The sequence below is a fragment of the Mastomys coucha genome, unplaced genomic scaffold (genome assembly GCF_008632895.1).
Source record: "Mastomys coucha isolate ucsf_1 unplaced genomic scaffold, UCSF_Mcou_1 pScaffold4, whole genome shotgun sequence".
In the NCBI taxonomy this organism is placed as follows: domain Eukaryota; kingdom Metazoa; phylum Chordata; class Mammalia; order Rodentia; family Muridae; genus Mastomys; species Mastomys coucha.
This window is the reverse complement of record NW_022196910.1, coordinates 19,651,027-19,672,967: the sequence shown is the minus strand read 5'-3', so window position 1 is coordinate 19,672,967 and position 21,941 is coordinate 19,651,027. Positions and strand designations below refer to the sequence as shown.

Genomic DNA, 21,941 nt, shown 5'->3' with positions numbered 1-21,941 from the left:
AGTGATTCTGTAAACAAGATATCTAAGGAAAGTGGGTACCAACTTCATCTTTGCTGAATGTAATGAAGTAGAAGCCAGAAGGATAAAGTCAAGAGTATGTCCGAGTAGAGTGTAGGTCTAGATTCTTCAGGATCTACAAGTTTCTAAGATCATTTATGATCTATAATGTACAGTTTCTCAAAACTCAGAGAAAACATAATTAATTGATTGATTATGTATGTATTGATGTGTTAGCATGTGTTTGCATGCATGCATATCCTTACAGAGGCCAAAGGACAATTTTAGTCTTACATTGACATTTTTGTTTGTTTGAGATAGCACCTCTCACTAGCTTAGAATGCAGCAAGCAGGCTAGACTGCCTGACCAGTAAGCTGCTGGAATCTGTCCATCTCTGCTCACCTACCTCTTGGGATTTCTGGCAAGTGTCATCACATTCAGCCTCTTTACATGGACTCTGATTTTCAACCTTGGCTCAGCATTCTTGTATAACAAACATTTTACTGACTGATCTATCTTTCCAGATCTCAGAGCCAAGAAACTTCTACATGACAATATGCCTATAGGCAATAACATTTCTGGTTTTGCAATTTTACAATTATTTCTCTGTCCAATAGATTTTATAGAAAACTGAAATGAAGCTTTTTATTATTTATCAGCATTGTTCACAAAAATGGTGTATGATATGTGAATTTCACTTCTTTTCTCAATTTTAAATGATAACCCTTGGAGATTTGACTGTCTAAATCCATTTTCTCATCAGGATTAGAAATGACAGGTTATTCTAATGCCCCAGTATTAATTTATATGGCATATCTGTGTATTTCATCAGCAAACCCTTCAGTGAATTTTCTGGATTTCGATTAGTTTGTCCTAAACTCTTGGCAAGCTAAATTTCTCTAATAGTCTTCAATTCATTGCATTAAATGCCTGTTCAGCCTTGGATGATATATTGATTTTTTTTTCAGCAAAGTGACAAATACCATTTTCATGACCATAATAGAGATTGATTATATTTTATGGAACACACACAGTGAGAGCTGATCTCAGTGAGACAAACAAGGGTCTTCCAAAAATTAAGTAAAATATGAATTAATAATGAAGCTAATGGATTCTTCTGTTGGTGATGAGATAGAAATAGCATTGCAAGAGAAAAATGAAACATTTTTCAGCAGAGCAAACACTGTAGAGCTAGACAAATTTCAGTACTTCGAGAGTTTTTGCTTCTATCAAAACTTTTAAGCAAGTAAATAATCACAGCCTTCAAAGCTTATGCTCTGACATGGGCCCCCCAGCCTACAGCTTATGCTCTGACATGGGCCCCCCCAGCCTACAGCTTATGCTCTGACATGGGCCCCCCAGCCTACTTGAGCATGCTTAAGTTAGAGCAAAAGTAAAGCAAGATCAATGGAAAGTTAATTTGAAATATCACAATACTATGGGGAATAGTTAATGTTTCTGATGTGATTTATGCAATTTATATTTAAAATTCAATTGGATCTACTTTCAGTCTAATATTTTAATGATTAGGGTAGAGCTTGATCAGGCAATAATATGTTTTTATTTTTCTTCCTTGCTCTCAGTGATCATTAATTGAACATCTAAGAGATGTTGCTTATACCATAAAAATGCATACCTTGTCATAGTATTATCATAGGGGGAAATTAAGAGACATTAGAAACAAGTTGACTTGGGATAGTGAACCAAACAGTGGTAGGTGGAGAAACATTGTTAGAAAATATCGCAACCTTTTTTTTTTCTCTAAGAAGAGAGGAAAGGAAAGAAAAGGAAAGGGCAGGGCAGGGAAGGGAAAGGGAGGGGAGGGGAGGGGAGGGGAGGGGAGGGAAGGAAAGACAGACAGAAACACAAAAAGGAATCAATCTATGCATTCTTAGAATAGTACCTATTTAACTATCTTCTGTCTTTATCAACTAACATTGCACCCAGTATTGTATACGGTATGTGGTACAAGTCTTCAAATATCTGTTAAGTGACCACCCACCTTTCTGACAGTAAACTAGATGAAAGTTCTAGAAAAGCAACTATGGACTTACATAACATATACAATAGACAGATAACAGAAAGCACACACTCATGTACGCATTCACTTACAGAAACATGGGAGACAATTTGTAAGTGCAGAAGTAAGGGAAGAAAGATATCAGGACATGGAGACTATTAACATCCATGCAAAGATAATCTCAAATTCTGTGGGAAAAATATGTGAAATGATATGCAAGATAAACCATTATTTTGAAAGAGCAAATTAGATTGGAGCATGTCATCTGACTTTAAGGTAAACAATGATGGGTTCCCATGCACATCTGTGAGTGAGTTTTAAGTTCTCAGAAAGTTCTCCATTAACAAAGCACATAGCAACTAATGTATCTTGAGCTACTGATATGGGCTATGGGATGCTGTATGTTATAGGTCTAATCTTTATCAATATATGATGTAGAGTGATAAATCCCAGAAGTGGGGTAAGTGGGAAACAAGGGGCATCAATGAAGCTGAAAAGTATTTAAATATATGCAGAACATCCAGAGATTCTAATACTTTTTGAAAGTCCGGTTAAACAATATGACGTCCACTTTTTAATAGCTCTGTGGCTAAGTCATCCGAATCTAGGGGTGACTATTTCCATTTATCATGTGTGACTAGACACCTCCGTTATGACTTCTCATTTCACTCGACCTTCTAATTTTACATTTATAGAAGAACAATTTTATACAAGAATTCAATGAGTGAAGAGCACTTGCTCAAGTATGCCCACCTTTTAAAATACGACTTTAAAAGTAATTTATGTTGGGGCAGTGTGAATATTGTGGTCCTACCCTATAGAATCCTGCTGTCATACCTTTATTGTCAACGTCTCTTGATGTGGCCTAGTGAAGATCTTCCTTTTCTTGAACAGCCATTGAGGAGTGTATGTATAACCGCTGTGCTATTATATTAAAAATATTTTAGAATTTGATTTAATTTATGTGATAACTGTTTGATAATTTAACTTTTGCTTTATGTTTCTTAACATTGAAGTTAAACTAAACTTTGATTAAAATCAACTACTTGGAAATATGGGGGAAATTGAGAATATCATGGCAGAATGAAATTCTTTATGAAAATATTTAAATTTACCAAAGACATTTTTCTAACTCTTAAAATTTATAAATTAATTATGTTTCTTTAGGCTTGTTATGATGAGTATGGAGAAAGATCCTTCTTGCCCATGTAAAATTACTGATTTCAATTTTATCTATGGGGCATCCTTTTTAGAATGAATTGATATTAACTGCTTCCTTTTTGAGCTAGAATATTCCACAAGAACCAGATGCCTCATCATGTTAAGTCAAGGAACAAGTAGAGGATAAGCTTATTCATCCAATGGTTATATGACAGAATTTAGTCTAGGAATTCAGGCACAAGTTGTAGGTATTTACTTCAAATTCTAGTTCTTGAGAATTCTAAGTCTTTTCCATCAATGTAAAGACTGATAGACCAATTAAGAAAGAAGGCTCTTTGAATGTTGAAGTAGCGTATGTACCCATTAACTTTTCTAAATGATTTTTCAAGGCTGTAGTTGCATTAAAATATGAGGCTTAATTAAGCAAGAGCAATATATTCCCTTATAACCATCCTTGTGACACAATTGCCTGAAAATATTAAAGATCTGTGATGAACATTTAATTTATTTTTTCAAATAGCTATACATTTTTAAACTACTTGAAAGTTAACATGCTTTTTTTTCTTTTAAGTTCCTTTTTAAAATGAGAGCATTTTTCATTGGTTGGATATTAAAATGATATTGTAATATGTAAAGTGGAAAGTCTTAATATTGTTCTATTTTTTATGTCCACTGCGAGTGGAGGATTTTCTGAAAACTAAAGCTGAGCCATTAATATTCTTGCGAACACATCACTGTTTACCTTAAAAGTCAGATGACATATTGCAGTCTAATTTATTCTTTTAAATCAGTGGTTCATCTTAAATATTGTTTCACAGCAGCACAGATTTTTTTTTCAGAATACGAGGTTATAACTGCATAGATGTTAATAATATGCATGTTCCTTGATGTCTCCCTTGCCTAACTTCTGTATGTGTTGTCTCCCATGTCACATGGATGAATACCCTTGTCATCTATTGTGTATTATTATGTGACTCTGTAGCTGCTTTTCTAAGTGGACCATACTCGCTGTTTTATTGTTGCTGTCAAGTGACAGTTGACATAAGAAATCAAGCTAAGTGCCAATGGGTTGTTCCCTTCCAGGATCTTCACCAGTACTAAATATTATACCTTTTCTTATAACAAAGTGAATTTTGTGGATACTTTGCTATTTTTTTTTTTTTTTTAGTTGTCATCCAACTTAACTTTTTTTTTGGAATGGTCAGTTAACCTATATTTTCTGAAAGTAGCAACTGGGTTAGAGTTAGCAGAAGCAGAATAGAAGATATTCTGAGATGGCTTAATGAAAATGTTTTGCTGATATTAGTTGAAAGTCATTCTTGGAAATAATCCACAACATTCTAATAAAAAAATTGATGAGATTTTGGCTTATGCTTTTAGGAAAAAAAATAAAAATATTAGTGTTTACTTTGAGCAAAACTAATTATTGCTACTATATTCCTAAATAAAAATAAGGAGTTGGGTTTTAACTTTTTGCTCAGTCTCTCTTGTCCCTCCTTTATTTCTCATCTTCCAAAATACTCAGAGAAATTAAAATAATGTATTCTATAAATGTATTCAAATCTCTAGTCTCTATGAATTACCTCCAGTGATTTAGAGTCTCGATGTCTGAAGTGGCTCTGATAACTTCAGAGTTGGAGCAGAATGCATGCCAGGTGATTCTTACGTCTGCATTTGGAAAAAGAGTGGGAAAGAAAATTTAATTTGCTGATAGAATAATTGAAGACTCCTTGCATTGAATTTTGTAATCTTTTCTATGGGCACCTCTCTCTTTCACTGCTCTCTAGACAAACAGAGTTATCTACTCACACATAGTAGAGTCTAGTCCATTCCATTTCTTTCCCCTCCACCCTTGAAAAGGTGACTCTCTTCTCTACCTGTCTTTCATTAACAAGATCCTAAACCTAATCTCACTTCTGACATGTGACCTCTGTATATCCACAATGAGCTCACTATTGTAGGTATCTCTTTTTTTTTCACATTGTTGCTTGTAATTCGTGTATAATTCTTCTCTAAGTCCTGTACATTGTTTTCGACAACCAACATTCTGTAAACATGGTTGAAATAGGAAAGGAAAGGTAATGTCAACAGCAAGTGGAATCCTGTACTTTTAACCACACTCCAGGGAGACCATGTTGTTCTAGCTTCTAATTGGATGTTCCTTATTTTGGTGACTACAACAAAAGCAAATGACTGCCATTTATTTGAGAGTGGTGACTGCATATTTAAGTCGAGATGTTGAGTGCTTGAGAAAGTTAACACCAAAGTTAGAGCTTCTAGATGCCATTTGAAATTAATCTGATAAGACAACAGTGTCTCCCCCTTGTCCTTCTATCTTGCTAAAGACCTAGCTTGCTTAAAACTACTTTCTAAAAGTAGTTTAGTTTTTATGAAAGAAAATTACTTTAATATTTAGAATAATTCATCAATAGTTGCAAGCCAAGTGTTGTGGTCAGGACATTAGGATAAACAACACAGGCACGGGCTCTTAAGGATTTTTAATTCCTGTACTGTGTTCATAGAACTAAGTTACATGATCTATGTTGCCATAAGTAGAATTTGACAATGTGGTTATAGCACATTTGAGGTGTTGTTCATGTGACTGAAAAGTAATACTTTTTGAGGTTGTAAAACAAAATTCCATTGGCCAATGTTTGTATGATTGTCTTTTAAAAACCACTGTTAATTTGAGGAGAATGAAGTCCATGAGACAGTCAACTCCCACTAAGCACAGTTCATCATCTATTTCCTCTCTTCTTTTGAAAGCTCTGGATAAGTCACCTTGGAGAAATGGAAGCCATTTATTAATTTGTCACTTGCCTGGGATGAAATTGTTTGGAAGAATAAAGCGAAGTATACTGGGCACACTTGCCTTTCTTTAAAGCTAGCTATGTCTTCAGGCCACATTAATGTCCTGTAGGTTGGTAGGAGGAGCAGGTGTGAGCTTCCAATGTATCTTTACAAGGGTCTCAGTGGGGCTTCCGACCCTTGCATCTGCAGGAGACAGCTCATCTGTTTAATCCTTATGTTTTAGTCAACCTTTCTTATTATGCAGACAGGGCTCGGAGGCTCGGCTGGATTTTGACTCTGGGAATGAATTGATGGGACTCTTTGATCTTAGCAGTGTATTGCATCTGTTTTATCTTTCTTCTTAATGCAGTCTTCCAGACTCGAGCTCTAGCCGGCATTCCTCAAATAAATCCACAGTTACACAAACAAGCAAACAAAACCTTGCCACTAAAACTCAGATTAAAAGCCTCATTCTTTCCCCTTTGTGGCATAGTGAGCTTTCTTGAAAAAGAAAAAAAATGCAATTTAATTCACTACTCTGGACACGACTAGAAGATTTAAGAGTATTTAGGTGCCAACTGGCATGTATGTATTTCATGGAATAGTGTCACATGTAAGGAAAATGACAATCATCAGTCTTGCAATTACATAAGTTGGTATAACATCATTAAAGCTTATTAATAAACCACATTGTAGGGAGAAAACAACCTACTTAAAAATTCTACCAAAAAAATATGAACATCAAAAAAAAAATATTCCCCTTTTATGAGAATGAGGAAATCTGGGTTGCAGAGACAATTATTTTAATCAGAACAAATTGTACAACAAAATCAGTTTCAAGATACAATGCTAAAATATCTTTCCTCCCAATATATGTCTTTAAAATAAAATATGTATGTTCTGGTATGTATGAATTGAGAGTAAAGACATACTGAGAAATATTAAAAAATGATTTCTGTTTTGGTTTCTCCATGTCCTTGAAAACACACCAAGTGGTGACTAATTGAACTCTTAGTTGTCAATTTTTGATGTAAATTACTTGATATTAATCTAACATTTTCAAAATTCATATTATTTTTACTTTTAATTCCCATGGATCTTCACTTTTCTTTAAGTATAACATGATCTTGTGATGATAATGTAATGTCAATGCTGTCAGAATAATTCCAGCTGAGCAAGGAATTGATGGCTCCTAAAAGCCAGAGGCCTTTGAGAGTTATGCAAATGTCTCTCAGAGAGGAAAATGGCTATATGGCTGTCTACTCTGTCTGCTCTGTCTGCTCTGTTTAACGCAGACTTTATGCCAACATATGTGAACTAAATCTATGGATAACTCTTAGTGGTTTGTCAGAATATATGTTTTTCTTAGACACACAAAAAGATAAAACAAAATTTACACAGGACTTGACTCATGATCACGATTACAATATTGTTTTTATAGCATGCATAGCTGTGGTCCACCCTCAAGCTCCTGTGCGATATCCAACTTGGAATTTGGATATTTCAAGACAGTTTTTATTTCTCTTAGAATAACTCTGCAGGAAGGAGATATGAAAGATTACCCAATTTTTCTGTAGGCACAACTGCTCAGAGATAAACCGAAGATAGCCTCCCTCTTGTATCTACTAGGTCTATCTTGCTACCGATTGCCATACAGTGTTATTTATTTAGATAATTACTGGTCCAACTTGAAAGAAAAGACCTAGTACCCAGGCAAGCATAGATAAGAGATTTAAGTGCATTTTGCTTAGTTTCCTTCGTCTTAGCTTGCTTGGTTTCATAAATCACACACCATACTTTTATAATAGTAAAATAGAATGCCCATATTCCAGACTATAAAGATTTTCAGCTATTTGAACTTCTTAAAGGCTTTATTTGGCCTTTCCCACAAGAGATGAGACAAGACAGATTACAATTACTGGGTTTTGTGTTGTACTTTCTTGTGATAGATGTTTCTGAAAGTGTGTTGAGTGACTCTTCAGACTGGTGTAATACTAAAAAAAATAAGTATAATGGATAAGTCAACTTTCTACTTTAGAATTTGTATTAAAAATGATAAACAATGTCCTACACAGGCCCATGTGCTTATCAGTTCTGACCTACTTCATTCCTAGCTTGCTTTTTTATTAGTTCCTATAGGAGCTGAGCTGTGAAATTGACATCTATCATACTAAGTCTCTGGACCTTTGCCTTTCTATCCAGAAAGGATGCTAAAGAAAACATTTGTATTGAACTTGTTGGTGGAGAAATTGTTTCTCCTGAAGAACTGACACTAGCATGCCCTTGCATAGACTTCCTGGCTGTCCCTTTGGTCTGTGGCGGTCACTTTGTAGCATCACTCCTTGAACGTTGTTTGTACTCACGGACTTTCAGAGGACCAGATTCAGGTCCCAGCAATTGCCAAGTGATTGTTGTTTTCAACACTATAAGCATGAAGAACCAGTTAAAACATCATGGTGGTTCTGGGAAGATGACTCACTTGGGAAAGTACCTGAAGTATAGCAATGAGGACTGGGATTCGGATTCTACCACTTGTCTGGTGGGTGTGAAGGCCTGCCTGTATTCCCAGGGATCAAAGTTCAAATCCTACAACCTCCTCTAATGGTATGAGTGTTCCCAGTGCTCAGAAGGCAGAGATGGTGGAATCTGCAAAGCAGACTAGCTAGCTAGACAGACAGACAGACGTACAAATAGAAGTCATGAAATCTACTAAATAATTGTAAATAAATAATATGAAGATTTTACATATCAGAATACACTGCTATTATTAAGCTAAGTATTGTTTCAAGGACACCATTGTCTACAAGTATATTTTGAGTCTCTGTTACTCTTGGCTATGTTATAAAGGTTTTCTTATGGATGTTGGTGGAAGAAATCCTGAAAAGGGAAACAAAATCTAAACATTGAATCAAATTATATATCCTCTTGTAAAATTTTACCTGAATGCTAGACTTTTACATTTAGAGTATTATATTTCCCAACCTCTTTTTAAAACAATTACCCTCAAATGAATCAAGGGAATTAATTCTTGGCAAAAATAAATAAATAAATAAATAAATAAATAATCATAGGGGCTTAGCAAATGCTTCCAGAATTATTACAAGCTATGCTGTATCCGCTTACAATGGTCTGACTGATTAAACCATTTAGGTTTAGGTAGCTGTATAAGGAAAAGATATGAATATTTGGTTGTGCAAGAAAAGCATAGGGATCATTGTGAAAGGATTATGTTAATGCCTTATTTTGTTATTGGGCCAAACATGATGAATATAAACTATAACTGTATACCTGTGTTACAAGAAAGAAAATAGATCCAGATTCTTAAAAATAATTTAAAAAAAATTGTGTTTTCTCTGATAAAAATGCTTTGAAGATGCCACCCTCCTTTTCATGAAGAATTATAAAGATTTAGTTATTTGTTTTATGTGTATGAGTACAGTGTAGCTGTACAGATGGCCATGAGCCATCATGTGGCTGCTGGGATTGAACTCAGGACGGCCCCACTTGCTCTAGCGTAATTCACTGTAGCTGTCTTCAGATGCACCAGAAGTGGGCGTCAGATCTCATTATGGGTGGTTGTGAGTCACCATGTGGCTGCTGGGATCCAAACTCAGGATCTTCGGAAGAGCAGTCAGTGCTCTTACCCGCTGAACCATTTCGCCAGCCCCATGAGGAATTATATAACCTATTGTTTTTCTTTCCTTTGCATCTGCTAGGAGTTAACTAAAACAGAATAAACTAAAAAATTGTTCTTTGATCGCACATTTACACTGAATCTCAGGACTGAAAATGGCTAAGTTCTGTTCAGCAAAGTAAGAGATAAAGGAGAAAAGATGTTCTCTGATCTTGCATGAGTTTACACTTCAATATTCCCATGTTTGTTACCAAGCATGTCATTCTTATTCCCTTTACTGTCCACAGTAGAATATAGCTTTGGTATCCATGGCCACCAGCTGGGATATCTGTTATCACCAATGAGCTTGATGGGAATGTAGAATGTCAAGCTCCATCCAAAACCACTGAATTGAAATCCACACCTTACCAATAGTCACAGAGTTTTCCATTACCATTTAAATTTGATAGGAACAGGCAAATGGGAGATGCACGCCATCAGTTGCCATATGGAACTGAGTCCACTTCTTAGATTAAGTTTTCATACTCTACTAGAGCACTAGATATCAACTGCTATTTAGAATGAATTGGAAAGGCAGTGACAGTGCCGCTTGCTGATAAGACAACCCATTAGTTATCAAGTACATTCAGCTATTGACCTTATCATCTAGCCTATGAGCTAATGCATTTGTCAATTGCCTTTCTTTCGTATGTTCTGTGGACAGGTTACAATAAGGTAATCAAAGCAATGGGCTGCCCTAGGCCATAGCTGCTTACCAATGCAGATATTCTGATGGCTAGCATTGCCATACCCAAGGCAGTTTAATTAGTAGTTGGACCTGCAGAAATTAAGAAACATATTTTTTTGAATGGGGAAAAAGGTGACCCTTTATATATTCTTGGGCAAGTATCAGGGGACCTTGAGATGATATTTGTAATGAGCATACATTGTCAGATTTGTGTATTTGGGAAGCAAAGGCATACCTTGGTTTTTAAGCACATGGCAAACTTTGACATTATCAACAGTTCACACTTTATTACATACAGAGAACATGTGTTATATGGCTTCTTTTGCTGCCCTAGAAGCCCTAAGCTCTATATTGTTCTGGCATGTAGACATTTTGATGTCTTTCTCTGACAAAGATTTGTATACTTGTACATGAGAAGAGAGGTCCTTACTTGATAGGACTCTAGAATTGGATAGAACATGGGAATATAGCTCGAATGTCTCACTCTGCAGTAAATTTTGTCTAAAGAAGGCATACTTGAAAAGAGGAGATACTGAGGGCATGCCAACATTTTGAAATTTAGCACATGAAGAAAACCTGCTCTAAAACAACAGCAGCAACAACAAAAAATTCAACAAATGGTGTTGAAGGTAGTATTGAAATGAGGACTGGAAGCAAGAGGTAGTAAGGTGTGATTAAGGCACAAGTGAACATAAAAGGCCACTGTGCCGTCCCTGAGTATTACTCAGCCACACAAAAGATGTGATGACCATTTGGAGCTATGGGAAAATGGAAATTTCTAGAACTACTTGTATAGATTTTTACAGAAACCAACTACTCATTCAAGCAGGAATGATGGGCTTTCTTTACAAAGTTATTTTTACATATGTTAATATTTTTAAAGCTACATGTATGTGTGTATACAACTATGACATTGTAAAGCATTTACATTTATGTATCTATATATCTATACCTAGATCACTATACCTATATCTGTCTATATTGAAAATTATAAATCAGGAAAGTATATACTATGAAAAGTAATTTTTTCTATTCCAAGACCTTTCCTTATTCAGACATCCATAATGAGCAATTCCTGGCATAACTTTTACAGATAGTATCTCAATATATGAATTAAATACAATATATTTATCATTCAATAGAACTATATATAAGACATATGACTTTGTGCTGTCTGTTTGAAAATGTATCGTAGAAACAACTTCATCTCAGAATGTCTTCATTTATTTTAGTAACCTCATGGTATTATTCTGGTACACCTTTTCTCCTACAAATAGTGCTACATCTGGGTTTTTTCCCATGCATCATCAATCATATGTGACTATATGTAGATATATAACATGTGTATTGTACATACACACAAGCACACACACATACATATGTGTGTGTATATGTATATACATATATATGCCATATAATTGGCTGTGTCTGTATGTGTGTGTATGTATGTGTATTCCCAGGTTTTCACATTCAAAGTCCTTATTTGTTTTGACTGAAATGAGTTAAACAACAGCAAATTACTAACCAATTAGCCTAGAAGGCAGAGCAGTAATATTTGGCAACATCATTTACTATGCGGTAGTGGTAATTACTCCTTTAATTCTTATTCCTTATTGAGGTAGATATTATCACTTCTATTATTGTTGTTATTAATCAATGGAGAAAGGCAGGCTTTGAGTCCACTCATGAAGCTTAACCAGGAGGCTTTTGCCGCTTTTTCAAAAACTGGGTTGATTCCCAGTGATTCTTTTGCTGCTGGGCTAGGGCTAGGGCGTTTATTGGGTATCTACAGTATGCTAAGCAGTTGGCATGTATTATCTGCAGCCTTTGTTGTGTATTACAATATGTTATTGTTGTCTAACAGTCTTAATGAGGTTTCATAACTTTCCCAAAGTCTCAGATGTAATAAATTAAGACCTAAGAATGGAAAGGAGATAGAACCTCGGACCCCCCCACCCCCCGGATAAAGACAGGCAGAGGAGGGAATTCACTTATATGCTTAATGTTCAGAAAGGCTGAACTTATATATGCATAACACATATATAAATTCTATATGTATATACAGTATATATATGTTTTATAGGTATAGGTATATGGATATATATATACATATATAATATTATTGATGGTTGTGATGTAATTAAATATACTCAAGCCATCAGAGGGCTAGGTAGAGGGAGCTGACCCAAGAGCCAGTGGGAGAGGATTCAGCGCACACAGGCAAGAGCATCTGCAGCAGAGTCAGGCTTAGTGGCTTGTGTAGACCCCAAGGGGATCTCATCCTAGGAGAGTGGCTTGTCCTCCTCGACTGCTTCCGCTGCTTCCACCTCTAAGAACATCCCACATGCATGTGTCATGTTTATCTAACAGCAGTCTATGATGCGGAGAGTCACGAGATGGTTCTGCTCTGAGTCAGGCTTTGTGGCTGTGGAGAACAGAAGTGAGCAAATGTCAAACTCGGCAATGTGATTGTCGAGCAAAGAGGATCATGTGGCTTCTCTAAGTGCTGTCCATTCTCTGTGCATTGACCATGGTGTGTGTTTCTGGAAATTCCTATCTACATGGATAAAGACAGCTTTGTAGCCCTTTAAACCAGTCCTGTGTATTGGATAACATGTTGTCTAGGTCAAGTTTTAATTTGTGACTGAAAGTATATTTAGGGGGATATTAAAAGATTGTTGAATTTTTTACGTTGTGCAATTTCTGCAATCTTTGTCATATCTATACATGGTGTTTTGAGTTGAAAATACTGCATGTTCCTTGTTTCAAAATATCACCTTTAACGAATATCATAGGGATTGGGTAATGATTGATAGGGAATCCCAAAACATGTAAGAATTATTTATATGATAATTATGAGTAATAGTTAAGTTATATAATAATGAAGATTAGGACACCTTCAAAGCATTTTACATGTATTAATGCTAACACTGAAGTCCTACCATGTACTCAACCTGATTGCCGTGCGGTCTTTTATTTCGTGTTGAGGATAAACAGTCACAATGGTGAAAGAGAAAATCCTTTCTCATGTCCTGTAGTATGCTTGCTGTTGCACATCATCTAGTTTTGTGACTGTGGATTCAACTACTCACAGGGTGAAATATTCAGGGGAAAAGTAGTGATATCAGAATTAGAGACATGCAGGTATTTAACATGGCACCTCCAGTGTATTATCTTAACTGTAATTGAGAATATAGAGAAGAGCTGCATGGGATATACATGAACACTGACTTGACCAATGTGGCTCTTGAAACCCCTCCCCCCACATGCCATGGATGATGAGGGAAACTGCTGTCCCTATTAGGAGAGCATTGTTCCTTCTAGACATCTCGGTACGCATCATCATCAGAAGTTTTCATCCCCCAAAGTCAATTTTCGTCGTCTTCCTCATGATCACATCGTGACTACCTATGAACAAATGCCAACTTTTATTTATGAGTTTCTTTCTTTAGAGACAATGAATTTCATTCCATTTCCTATAGGTTCTACAGCATATTTCATTCTCTTTGAATTTTCTAAGAGAAAAACCACATCCTTAGTCTGAGTCAAGGTCTCTTAGACAAATTGTAACTTCCTCAGTTGAAATCATTTCAGGGGAGAATTACTGAAACACTTGGCTTGCTTTTTTGGAATTGTCTTTTTATCATTTAAAAATATACTTTCAAATACATGAGTAATTAATACATGTTCACCCATACAGGGCCCTGAAGAGTGAATCTCTGCATTGTTAAGATGATGTACCTAGGCTAGGTAGCCACTCTTCATAAATGTACATAACTGCTAGGTGCTAGGACCTCAAGCAGCTGCCACAACTGTTGCAGTGAACCAGAGCACAGTTCTACACAAAGCATATTGAAAGTGATTATCAAAGCTTTTCTCCTTGAAACTGAGCCATGACAGACAAACTTCTATCCTTGGACATTTCCAGCATCTTTGTTCTTTTGCTTTTTATGATTCACTCTTTTTGTAAATGCCAGCCTCAAGAGATCAAGGTTAAAGATTATATTGCTCTCAAGAAGAAACCTAGACCACGTAGATATGAATATATAAATAAATTGCAAACATTTCTGAGACCTCTCTATCTAATTCTGGTGGGATTTTGGAGCACCCCCAAATGCCACCTCAAATGCATATATCTTCTTATTCCCAGAGAATAGCTTTACGTCATGTTACACTATACCTGCTGATTCTCCTAGGTCTTAGGGTAAATAAACCCAGTGTGGAGACTTTGCACCCTGTTGTGATGTTCTCATATGCTAAGAGAATGGGTATATAGTACTTCATGTCAGAACATTGCTTCCACAGGGTTGATCTCAAGCTACCCTGTTACAAAGCCAGATTCCTCAGGTGACGCTGCTCTTAGACACATTCCTAAGGCAGAATGGGGTAGGAAAGGAAAAACAGAAGGGCATCCGAAAAGGGAAACTCCGATGGGGACTTTGAAATCTGTATAAATGTTTTTAACGCTGTTGCCTTAGCTATTGAGGCTGTGGTTTGTTCCTCTATTGTAACTTTGCACCTAGATTGTTGTCTGAACTCAAAACCCTCGGAACTACATGTCTGAGATGTGAATGTGTTCTTGGTCTCAAATCAATCTTGTCAGCCCTCAGAAAGCAATGCAAGATAATAAGTCGTATTCACCTGATTGCTTTCCTGCGCTGAGACAGCTAGTGACGCGTGTCTCCCTGATAACCAGGAGTTTCAGATCTGAAGCAGGGATAAAGGGAAGCTCGGGAGCTTGCAGAATCTAAATTTGACAGTCGATGGCTGAGGAAAGGGTCAGCAGGGATAGATTCTGTGAGAAGGGAACAAAATTTATCTGCCCTGGTTTGCAATGATTAGATGTCTCTTTGTCTGGCTTCCTTACAGCGGGTGACTGATTGTCCCTGCCAGCTGGCTAATATCATAATTAGCAAAGTTGCTACCACATCTGCAAAGTTTAATCGAAAAATTTACCAGTGGTATGATGGCATTGTCACCAGGATCCTGAGGGAATCGGAGTCGACTTCTGCTTCAGGTGGAATGGCAAAGCTGGAGAGCTGAGATGAGAAACTGTAAACTTACTCAGCCAAAGGTATGGTTTTTTTTTTTTATACTTCTATATCCATATTTGTCTTAGTAAGATTTTTGTGTGGTAGTCCGGTGGCTTCCTTTCTGTTTTTTTTTTTTTTTTTTTTTTTGACTGAAATGCTTTATTAAAAGATCTGTATTTTTTTGATCACGTAGATGACATTCTCTGAAAGCGTTAAGATTTTATTTTTCAGAAATCTGAAGATTTAAAAATATAATTAAGTATCTCTTGATACCGAGGATGGATTAGAGAACAACATTTTGCCTTTTTAAAAATCTAGCTAATTTTTTAAAATCATTTTTGGAATAAGTCTCCGGTAGTAGATATCAATTGAATATTTATATTGTGGAACACTGTCGGTTCATTTTTTCCTTAACTATATAAAAGCTGTTGTTTTACCTTCTTTTATGTATCAACTTTAGTCAGAAGAGAGAGAAAAGGATAAATGCTGCTGTAGAATATGTAGAGCCTATCTTAGTTTGAAGAAGGGATCAAATTGGAGAGGAGTGGGCTTTGTAGAACCCACAAACTAAGTAACCTCTCCTCCTCTCAAAATATTTCCCGAAACAGTGTGCTGCTGTCTATTATCAGTCTGGTCCATGATTGTCCTAACTATATTTTCCTTTCCTTGTGATTTGCTTGGTTTGATTGAATATTCAAGCTCTGGGGTGTTTCTCGAATTATAGCCTTCACATATTGTTAATTAATGAGTGTGAATATTGATGAGGAGAGCCATGCGCCTTTGTGAATATGCCCATGCACTTTATCTGAGTACAAAGGAGGAGGGAGGGTCTCAAGACTCTGCAAAAGGCAAGGTTGACTTATTTATGCTGTGTCACACCACCGCCATAATTATCCTGGTGATGGATATGCAATAGAATTGAGGACGTACATTAAGGCTCTTTTACGACCCCTGGATCCAGGCCATTTTATCATGACAAAAAGCAATAATTTGACTTTTGCCTATTACTCTTGTCTTTTGTCGGAATAGTCATTTTTAAACCCAACAACACTTTCTAAAAATCAGATTTGGAGCTTGTGTGTGTATGTGTGTGTCTGTCTGTGGTGTGTGTGTGTGTGTGTGTGCGTGTGCGTGTGCGTGTGTGTGTGTGTGTGTGTGTGTGTGAAGCATGCACATTTCAACTTTCTCATGACTTGATTTCTAACCTTAGACGGCATTATGATCTCAATATATTGATTTGAAACTTTGCTAATCAGATTTCACATTATCTAACTAAGAAATGAATCACCATATGGAATTCTTGGCTTTGAAGCATTTAGGCATGCAGATAATTTTAAGCACAGTTTATCAAAATCATGGTGTAAGTTGACTTAACTTTTCTCACGTTTTCACTAAAGTTTAATGAAGCTGATCAGAAAAATGGAAGGCAAAAATTTTGATTGGTTTCTTATATCCTGAGCATTAATTTTATAGGATGACGTATCATGATAGTGATCCTTTTATGCTTTAACTTGGAGCCCTCTTCCCCTGAATCTGCAATATAGCAGAGAAGACACTCACTGCATGTCTTAATATGCAATTAGATACTGAGTTAGTGAATTTAAGTATTCTAATCCTCTTCAAATATCATTGACATGTCCAAATAAATAGTTTTGGTCCCCAATAAGCTTCATCAACAGAACCAAACAGATGATTAGCAAAGTTCCTATAACCACACACTGCTGTTTTAGCCAAAACATTATTTTATGTACTTGAGATGAGTAACAAAGGCGTCTAAGGGTTAGAAAGAGCTAGAAAAATTACTCACAGCTGGTAGCGTGGCTTTGTTGTTTAAAAAGCAAACAAACAAGATTATCTCTTAAGATATGTAGAAATGAACTTTTTTCAGAGTTCTGCAAGAATTTAATATTTTCAGTTGAATTTGGTAACGTAAAGAGACAATTAGTGACACATAAGGAACAAGATGTGTTCTTTCACATGGAAATGGGAATATAATAAATGTCCTGCGGGTGATTGGACCCATCGCAATCTTACTGAAGATTAAAGTTTGACTGACCTTTGTTAGGGTGATTAACCTTTCCGAAATTAAAGACTCCATCTGAATTAGTCTGTCTAATTTAAATGCAAACATCAAGCAGGCCTCGAGTAGTTAAAATAATAATAACAATAAACCCTTGTATTTTAATTTCCTTGTTTGCATATCTCAGTGATATGCTGCCTGAGAATGACCAGAGCTCTGGCAGGAGCACTGCTTAAGTAGAAAAATCTAGAAATAAATGAATACATAATGGGGAACCAGGACGGGGAAAGTCACACTTACTGTCTCTTTGCTACAAAACCTACAAGCCTCTACCACACCCAAGGCATGGAGCAGGAAGCCCCAGCTCTATTCAATTGAAAATAAATGCTCTCCATAGAGAAGCACCATTCTGAATGACAACAAGATCTTTGTCCTAACCCCAAGGCAGCAATGAATACTGCATACTATACCAGAGTTAAGTTAAGCAAGGATCCTCAAAAGCATAAGCCTTCTACCACAGCTTTTCATTAAGCAGTCTTAAAAGTTGAGTTCTTCTATCTGGAATCTCATTCCCATGATCTCCTATAGTCTGTGGCTTAGTCAGTGTTTTTACCAAGCACAAAATCATTACAGGAATGGCAAACTACTTCTCCTTGGAATTTCATGTAATGATTTTGGTTTATTTCCCTTTGGTAAATTTTCAGAAAGCTTTTGTGAAGTTTGCAAATTCACGGTGCTTTCAAAAACTACGTCCACTTCTCCAGACCATATTAATTTTCTTATTACTAAGTCAGGGAGTCTTTTTAACATTGGTTCCTTCCACACAGTGAATGTGTCTTCTTTTTTATGTGTCTGTGAACTATTAAAATGGTAATAAAGGTCCCCTTCATGTGGTATGCAATTCATTTCTCTCTCTTTTCATCAAAGAATCCACTCTGAATGTGTAAAGGTAGAAAAGTCCAAGGCATTATGGTATAAAATTAAAAAACCCAAGGTGCTATCATTTAGTTTTGCACAAGCTTTTCATGTGTGCTCTTAACGGGCTTCTCAAAGATAGGCTTCTACAGTAGGCCTGTGAGAAAAGTCACAGAAGAAATACTTGTGACAAGAAACTGAGAAGAATCAACTGGCAGAACGACTCTGGCCTTCTCCAGAGACTTATAATACCTCAAAGCATAGATTAACAATATGTTTAACTAGAGTCTGTTTGCTGTAAGGATAATTTCCTATGCTTATTCATGGGACAAAGATTCACCATCAACTATAGACAAATATGTTGTTCTGATAAGATAGAGAATATCAGCTTTAGCTTTGGCGCACCGAATTGTCAAACTTTACAGAATTCATTCTTTCTATGTTAATAGTTGTTTGCTTATTAAAATAATGCTTACACATAACTCTCTGATATAGAAAATCCCTCAAATACACACTCTTCACTCTTCAGGCATAATTATGAATTTTGTCTAATGTAGATAATCTCCTTTGAGTTCTTACAAGAATGAATGAATGTAGTTTTCTGGAAGGCATTGTTGCAAGTATCACAACACTCTGTGAGCATAACATATTAAGGTACTAATGTACAGACGCCTCCATGCATTGTACTGTCACTAAAAACCAGGAGACTTTTCTCATGGTAGAGAATCAGAGCTGGAGAGGGTGAAACGCATACTTCTTGGTGTAGAAAAATGAATTGGTAAAAAAGGAAATGGAAGAAAAAAATAAGGTTCTATGCTGTTAAATCTAATCATCTATTTTGCTTGACTGTGATTTGAAGGTGCGTGCGTGCGTATGTGTGTGTGTGTGTGTGTGTGTGTGTGTGTGTGTGTGTGCTTTCTGGCAGTGAGTTTCCTTTCTAATCTAAGTATTCCTTGACATTTTCCCTTGTAGTTGTGAAATAACACCATTTTGCTATTAATAAGCCAAGATTAATCCATGTGATCTTTCTATGGACTGCATATTTGAGTTGGATTCCTTCTGTTTAAAAACTCAGATGGACAAAAGGCAGCCACTGATGGCATTTAACTCCTTGCTTATTGTCCCTTGCTGTGTATGTGTCAGCAACTGTAATTCACAGAAGTCAAAAGTTTACCTCCTGTGAGTAGTTCCTGAGTAGCTGGATTTCACTGAACAAAAGAAAACCAAAGATGCAGATGTGAAGGTTTTCAGTATTTTCTTTTCATACTGAAAAAGCAGTCACCTACAGCTTTTCGAGTTATGACTCTGTTCCACAAACATTAGAGTAAAAGTATTGGCTACTAGTAATTAAACGAACTATTTCTTATAATCTGTTTAATATAATCTAAAAGAAGAAAACAGTCAAGAAACGATGAACACCCAACATTAACTTTCCAGATTAAAGAGAACTATTAATTCCTTAATTAATTCTTAATTCACATGATTGTTGACCTGGTATAGTCAGATGGGTGTGACCTATTTGACACAGTCTGTGTGATTTGTATGAAAATTATCACACCATTTAGATTATCTTCAAGGGCTGGGAAGATGACTCTGGTGGAACAGAGAGTGCTCCACCAGCCTGACAGCCTAAGTTCCAATCTCTTTAAACCAAGGAAATGACTGACACGACACAGTAGCATAAATATCTCTGAATACCAGAGAACTACCACCTGGAGGAAGGAGGGAGAGATAAGATGTGTCTTAGACAGGGGTCTGCTAAAGTGGACCTCAGATGCTGTCGCAAGCAAAGAGAATGACTTTGTCTGAAACCCAAAGCTATTCTCTGACCTGCACACCCACACTGATACCCCCTCACACATACAACACACACACACTCCCACACAATATAGATACACACAAATGAAAAGCTATCTTTAAGATGTTTATACTTACGTCTCTTTCTTGTAGAGCTTTTAAGTAACTTTGTTTACCTAAGAAGTGTTTTTGCCAAACGTTCTTTACACTGCTTGTGGACTGTACTCTAACAATCTGTTGACAAATGTGCCTTTCTATTTGATAGCTCCCATTACTGAAATTGTGTCCCAAAGACAGCATCTGTCAGGTTTCTGTGTTGTAGGAAATTGTCCAGTTGTTTATGATAAATTTATCTAAAGGCTACTTGGTAAGAACATCATATTGATAAACGTTAAAAATAAAAGAGTAAAAATTGTACTAGAATCCTATAACATGGAAAAAGGACAGCATGCTGCTTAGCAAAAGAACTTTTGGTATCATTTCCTGATTTATTATCAGGGAAAGAAAAAGAATTATCCTGACTTAAACAAAAAGCAAATCTCCAGAAGATTAGCCCAGGAAGTTCTGGACTTGGGAATGCACAAATACAGCTATCCTTAGTGACTTTTCCACCTTTGAGAGTTGATTCTCTTGGTTTATAAACTGTCTGAAGTTGGTCTAAAGGAGTGTGAGCACTCGAAGTCCACCTTTGTACTTGTATACTCAGGTCTTTAGGAAGTGCCTAAGAGACTGCAAGAACTAAGGAATGTTAACTAATGTTAGTTAAATTAGACTGAGTGTACTTCTTACCATTCAAATAAAGCCAAAGAGACCGAATCCCTGTTTCATTAGAAAGGGCAGGTGTGCAGGAAGTATACCACAGCTTCAGGAAGAAAAGACGTTGAGAGAATGGTGGGAGAGATAGATAGATAAGCCCTTTGTTGGTCTATCATTTTTTTTAAAGTAAGTCCCTTCTTAGCCACTTAATACTTACCAAAAATCCAGTTTCTCTGAACAGCTTAGTGCTTCAGAATTAACATTTTGTTTTATGTCTTTAAAGAGACAAAACAAAAGTCGACCAGCTCATCGTATCCATTTTGAAAACAAATGTTAAAACCTAACTAAAGGGCATTGTGTAGCAATGCTAAGTAATATTGGCAAGGAAATAAGGGTGAAGGATATCATTGTGACTCAAGCTGTAAAAGAAAAGGACTCCTGGCAGAGAGGGTTTCAGTGTATGGGGAAATGAGTCACCAAGAATCCTGCCTGGAGATGGGAGGTGAGATTGATTACCAAGTCTGAGCTGAGTTTCCTGCACCCCAAAGTTGTATGAATCCTTGAGGATTCATTAACCATTTGTGTCTTGCTTGATGGTGATTACACTCTTAGGCAGATATGAATCAGCCTCACTATATGGAAACACTGAGGAAAACATTTATGAAAAATATGATCCAATTTCTGAAAATACAGGCCAATTAAAGAGTGAGATTTAATTTCAGAGTTTTGCTCTGTCTACATGATGTATATATTAGCGACAATTTCTCTCCCCTTCATGTTTCATCTTCATAAGCAAAATGAGATTTTTTTTTTACTTATTGACATATTACTGAAGAATCTAGCTTTTTCCCCAAAATTACACATTTTTTGCATAAATGTGCCTAATTACCTGAATTCAGTTTTGATTAGCAGTGTTAATTGATGCAGCTGTGGACGGGATCTGTTTACCTAAATTACCATGTGCAAACAGCAGTATGTCTGGAAGTGAATATGGTAACGTGAAAATACTAATTAGCTAAGACAGATTGTTATTCAAGTCACATTGTGGAGCTTTCTAATGAAAGCCCTGGCTATGTCAGGGTTTTATGAT

The 21,941-nt window shown here is 36.3% G+C and overlaps 1 long non-coding RNA gene across 16 annotated transcripts in view; it reads left to right on the top strand.

Annotated features, from left to right (window-relative positions):
• LOC116076569 overlaps positions 1-21,941 on the top strand; it is an 89,161-nt gene that overhangs the window by 45,433 nt on the left and 21,787 nt on the right. For all 16 annotated transcript variants that reach the window (XR_004112981.1, XR_004112979.1, XR_004112982.1 and 13 more), the window contains one exon: positions 15,200-15,404. This is a non-coding gene — a long non-coding RNA (uncharacterized LOC116076569). The remainder of the gene's footprint in view (positions 1-15,199; positions 15,405-21,941) is intronic.